This window comes from Lepus europaeus, chromosome 23 (assembly GCF_033115175.1).
Source record: "Lepus europaeus isolate LE1 chromosome 23, mLepTim1.pri, whole genome shotgun sequence".
Classification (NCBI taxonomy): domain Eukaryota; kingdom Metazoa; phylum Chordata; class Mammalia; order Lagomorpha; family Leporidae; genus Lepus; species Lepus europaeus.
In genome coordinates this window covers 17,444,721-17,450,552 of record NC_084849.1, presented here as the reverse complement: position 1 = coordinate 17,450,552, position 5,832 = coordinate 17,444,721, and the positions used below count along the sequence as shown (strand labels likewise).

Below are 5,832 nucleotides of genomic sequence, written 5' to 3'. Positions count from 1 at the left end.
CCATCGTGGCCATTTGGGGAGTGAACCAGTGGATGGAAGACCCCTCTCTCTCTTTCTCTGTTTCTCTCTTTCTCTCTCTCTCTCTCTCTCTCTCTCTCACTGCCTCTCTGTAACTCTGCCTTTCGATTAAATAAATAAATCCTTTTTTTTTAAAAAAAAAAAAAAAGCACTTTGCATCCATTCGTCCACTGAGTCCTCACAACAGCCACGGGAAGTTGGTCCCATCGCATCCCCATCTTGTTGATGAGGGAGGTGTGGCACGCAGAAGTTAGGTCACGCAGTGGTACGTGACTCAGCCAAGATTAAAACTCAGGCAGTCTGAGAGCTCAGTGTAGGCTGTTTAACTTTTACCTCGGAAGCTTTGCATCCCCTTGGTGGAGTTTGGTGGAGGAGAAGACCAGACGGTGCAAATACAGCGCTGAACCCAGTGCCTGCAACGTAGGGCACACTGAGGAGAGGGAGGCGTAGGGGGCTTGATTGTTCTTCTTCCTATGTCTTGTGCAAGGAAAGTATTCATCCATTCCTACATCTTCTAGAAGGGTCACGCGGCCGTGGCCCCCTTGCTGGCCTTCAGATGGACAGAGCAAATGACGGGGCCTTGGTGGAGTCAGACGCACCCTTGGTGTTTGCTTGAGGGGGCTGCCTTCTCTAGCTGGCTGTGTGGCTCTCCACCCCGTGCACCAGGCTGGGGGGATTTCTGCAGAGCTTTTGAGCAGCTGATTGTGGATCTGATGGGCCAGTGAGGCCAAGGTCATGGCCCAGGCCTTCCAATGGGTCCCTGAACTGAACACAGCCCTTGCCCTATCAGTTGTCTCCCTCATGCATGGCCCGGCCCCCCGGGAGCTGCAGATGGCAGCAGGGACCTCACGACATGGTGTAGGGGAGAGCATCTGGGTGTTAGTTCCACGGCCCTGGGTAGACTTCCCTGAACTTGTTTCTTGATCTGTCAAGTGGGAGGAGAAGGGTCATGTCCCAGCCACCTACTGCTGTGCAAAATGGCCCCATATTGGGTTTTACACTGGTTTTTATACCAATACATATTGGTTTTAGCTGGCTTGGCTAAGAGCTTTTTTTTTTAAGATTTATTTATTTGAAAGAGTTAACACACAGAAAGAAGGAGAGGCAGAGAAAGAGAGAGGTCTTCCATCCACTGGTTCACTCCCCAATTGGCCACAATGGCCGGAGCTGCACCGATCCAAAGCCAGGAGCCAGGAGCTTCTTCCGGGTCTCCCATGTGGGTGCAGAGACCAGAGAACTTGGGCCATCTTCTACTGCTTTCCCAGGCCATAGCAGAGAGCTAGATCAGAAGTAGAGCAACCAGGACTCGAACCGGCGCCCATATGGGATGCTGGCACTGCAGGTAGTGGCTTTACCTGCTATGCCACAGCGCCACCCTCGGCTAAGGTCTTTTGCTTGCCTCTGTGGTCAGCTGGCAGGTCAGCCCATGGCTGATCTAGGGTGTCCCCCTCATGTGTCTTCTGGCTGGCAGCTGCTGGCTGGGGTGATAGGGTGCAGCTGGGCCTCACGTCACCCGGCAGGACAGCCTGAGCTGCTTCATCTGCTGAGATTCAAGTGTCCCACACTCAAGCTCTCCACAAGCCACTGTGTCACCGTGCCGGTATCCCATTGGCTCAGACATGGCCCAGGGGCAAGCCCACAGTCAGGGAGGAAGGCAACACGACAGACCTGGCTACAGGGAGGAGCAGAATTTAGTAATTTGTGGCCCCTTCTGCAGTTCACCACCATGGCCCTGGCAGAGATACTGGGAAGAACAAATGGAAAGTGGCAGGGTTCTGAGCAAGAATAAAAATAATGGTAAGTATTTGTTGGCACACAGGTGAGGCTGAAACATGTTGCAGAACAATCTTGGCTTCCTAGGTAGAGAATTGGGAAGCAGAGAGGTTGAGTAACTTACACGGGGTCGGGGGCAGCATTGTGGTACAGCCAGTGAAGCCACCACTCGTGACGCCAGCGTCCCATATTGGAGTGCCGGCTGCAGTCCCGGCTGCCCAACTTCCCGTCCAGCTCCCTGCTAATGCAGCTGGGAAAGCAGCGGAAGATGGCCCAGCAGAGCCATCTGCGTGGAGTTCTGGGCTCCTGGCTTCAGCCTGGCCCAGTCTTAGCTGTTGTGACCTTTTGGAGAGTGAACCCCTGGATGGAAGATCTCTGTCTCTCTTTTGCTCTCTGTCTCTCTCTCTCTCACTGTTAAATACATACATACATACATACATACATACCTCTTATTACAGAGAATAACCTAGAGTTACACAGTGAATTAGTGAGAGCTACACTTCAAACGCAGAGCTGATTCCCAAGTTCATGTTCACGGCAGCCCCTTCTGCCGCCTTCCCAGCACATGTAACAAAGTTCGAACATGAATAGGAATGAATGGGAGCCCCTCCCCGGGCTGCAAGCGCGGTTTCTCCCCTCCTACCACGAAGATGTGGCTTCATTTGCAGGAAGCCAGCACACTGCTGTGCTCACCGTCTGTATACCAGGTTCAGTGCAGCTGAGCCTGGCATCAAGTGGGAACCAGAGAGCACTTGTGGGCATGAAAGACATTGCCTCCTATTCCCGTAGGAGGCTGTGCATGTATGCAGACCTGGAGCGACAGCTGCTCCGGGTCCCACGTCGCGTATACTTCCTTTCTGCCACTCACAATATTGGTGGAAGTGTTTCCATCTCGGTGTTCCTTTGGGAAAAGCCATTTGCTCGTCTCTCGGAGAAGGGTGGGGGTGCTCCACTGGGGAGAGAACAGACAATCTTACATCCAGCTCCCCTGCTGGGCCAGGCAGCGGCTGATGGAGGCTGTGATGGGAACCTGCCCAGGAGAAGGGATGAATTTTCCAGCCGCCCGAAGGAAGCGCTTTGCTGTCCCCAGAGCTGGCCTGGAGCTGTGCGGTGGAGTCGCAGGTCCTGGGGATTTGTTGAATTGGATTCTTTTCTTTTGTTTATTCCGGAAAGTTTCCATAATTTAAAACAACAACGGGGCAGGCTTTGTTGGCACAGTGGGTTAAACGGTTGCTAGGGACACCCACATCCCATGTCGGAGTGCTGGTTTGGGGCTCTGCTGAGGTCATCCAATGGTAAGTTTGGGCCTAGGGTCTTTTTTTTTTCTTAGGGGAGAGCGCGAACGCAGTCCCCCACTACCACAAATTATGCAGTCGAGTTTCCCACATTTGGGGAAATCGCAGGGGTCAGCACATCCGGAGTGCAATGGATGAGCCTCGCCCTGGGAAAACCACCTTCGTGATCATGGTATCTCCCCTGCCAGGTAAGTATAGGGGCCTAGGGTCTTGATAGAATAGCTCAAGTTTCTAGAATTCTTTCCTATACTCCCATTTTTAAAAAAGCTGGTACATTTTATGATCTCTAACCATTGAATGTTGTTTGCAGAAATATTACAGAATGCGGAAGAGAAAATGTGGAAAGGAAACATACCCATTGTGAGAAGTTGTATGTGTTGACGTGACTGAGCCACTGCGTGCCCAGGCAACTGCTTAAACATCGTGTTGGGGTGTGTCTGGGAAGATGCTTCCAGAAGACATTCACACTGAACTTGGTGAACCTCCTCAAAGCAGTTGGAAACCAGCTAACCTGTCGAGGACCTCTCTAGATCAAAAAGGCCAAGGAAGGCAGCCCTAATTCTAACCCTATCCCCCAGACATCATTTCCATCCCCGGAGCTGAGGCTCTGTCTGTCTGCAGAGCTCCTGCTCTCTGATCTCCTGACTTGGGTTGGAGTCTACACCATCAGCTCTCTGGCCCTCAGCCCCCCACCTCAAGATTTATTGATTGATTTGAAAGAAACAGAGGGAGAGAGAGAGAGAGAAAGAGAGGGAGAGATATCGATCTTCCATCTGCTGGTTCATACCACAATGGCCGAAATGGCCAAGGCTGGCCCAATCTGAAGCTAGGAGATAACAGCTACATGGGTGGCAGGGGCCCAAGTACCCAGGCCGTCATCTGTGTTCTCCCAGACACGTTGGCAGGGAGCTGGATGGGAAGTGGAACAGCTGGGACTCAAACTCCGATGTAGGATGCTGGGGTCAGGAGCAGAGACTTAGCTGTGCCACAATGCCGGGCCCTGAGTCTCCAGTTTGCAGATAGCAGGTTGTGGAACTTCTCAGCTTACACACACACACATGCACACACACACCTACAAACAGGCACACATACATACAGGTATGCACACCCATATACACATACATACATACATACATACAAACACAAATGCACACAACACACACTTACACACAGGCATACACACACACCAGTTCTGCTTCTCTGGAGCACCCTGTGACATATCCCTAATTCTTTTTTTTTTTTTTTTAAGATTTATTTATTTATTTGAAAGTCAGAGTTACACAGAGAGAGGAGAGGCAGAGAGAGGTCTTCCATCTGATGGTTCACACCCCAATTGGCCTCAACAGCTGGAGCTGTGCCAATCCGAAGCTGGGAGCCAGGAGCCAGGAGCCTCTTCCTGGTCTCCCACGCAGGTGCAAGGGCCCAAGGACTTGGGCCATCTTCCACTGCTTTCCCGGGCCATAGCAGAGAGCTGGATTGGAAGTTGGGCAGCCGGGTCTTGAACTGGCGCTTCAGACCAGGGCGTTAACCAGCTGCGCCATAGCACCGGCCCCGACATATCCCTAATTCTAATCCTATCCCCCAGACATCATCTCCATTACAGCAGGTGTGTGCATTTCATCAAAACGGTCTCACTGTCTTCCCACCTGCCTTTTCCATGTCACAACACAACTGGGGATATGTTTACACTGCATTCACTAGCAAATCTCCTTCCACAAAATCCTCTTATTTTTCCTGATTAAGAAACTTCCAGTAGCCAGTATTGTTTTGTAGTGGGTTAAGCTGCTGCCTGAAATGCCAGCATCCCATACGAGCACTGGTTCAAGCCCTGGCTGCTCCACTTCCTATCCAACTCCCTGCTAATATGCCTGGGAAAAAGCAGAAGAAGATGGTCCAAGTGCTTGGACCCCTGCACTCACGCGGGAGACCCAGATGGACTTTCTGACTCCTGGCTTTAGCCTGGCCCAGCCCTGGCCATTTGGGGAGTGAACCAGCAGTTGGAAGACCCCCCACACACACACACTTCTCTCTCTCCATCTCTCTCTCTCTGCCTTTCAAAAAAATAATCTTTTTTTTTTTTTTTATGGAAACTTCCTAAGCTCTCTGGGACCTAGGAAGAGGCAGGTGATACGAAGGGAACAGACGGATGTCACACTCTTTGCTTCTGTTGAACCATGGTCCTTTACAGTCTTCCCTGGGGGCGCAGACACTGGAGATCACGGGCTGGCCTCCCGAGGGGCGAGCTCCGAGGGTGGGGACTGCGAAGTCACCTGTGTCTCCAGGATGTGGTGCAGACATTTTTAGCAGCTCCTCATTCTCTGCAGTGTGCAGACTTAGCTTGTCCTTCGGATCCTGTCCCCCATTTTACAGCGTTCTTTCCAGTGGCTGTGGGGTGTGTGGTGGTGGGGGTGCAGCTCCTCTCATCAGGCAACGAGAGCTGTTCCCGCAGCCAGCAAGTGTGGCATGTGTTCTTCCACATACACAGTTGGTGCTTCCTGCCTGTGGGCACCGCATTTGCAAATTCACGCCCTTGCCTGTGGGAGGTGCTGTGGGCAAAGCCTGCACTTGGAACAGCGGCGTCCCGTAGCAGAGCACCAGTTAGAGCCCTGGATGCTCTGCTTCTGAGAGCTGCAACATGGGCCTGAGAAAGCCACAGGTGAGGCTCCAAGTCCTAGGGCCCCAGTCACCCACATGGGAGACCCAGATGGAGTTTCAGGCTCCTAACTTCTGCCTGGCCCAGCCCTGG

At 52.2% G+C, this 5,832-nt stretch overlaps 1 non-coding gene across 1 annotated transcript; it reads right to left on the bottom strand.

Moving 5' to 3' along the window:
- Positions 1-3,118: 3,118 nt before the first annotated feature.
- On the bottom strand, positions 3,119-3,282 carry LOC133752382 (U1 spliceosomal RNA). The gene has a single exon (XR_009864928.1). It is a non-coding gene; the product is annotated as a U1 spliceosomal RNA (small nuclear RNA).
- Between the last annotated feature and the right edge of the window lie 2,550 nt (positions 3,283-5,832).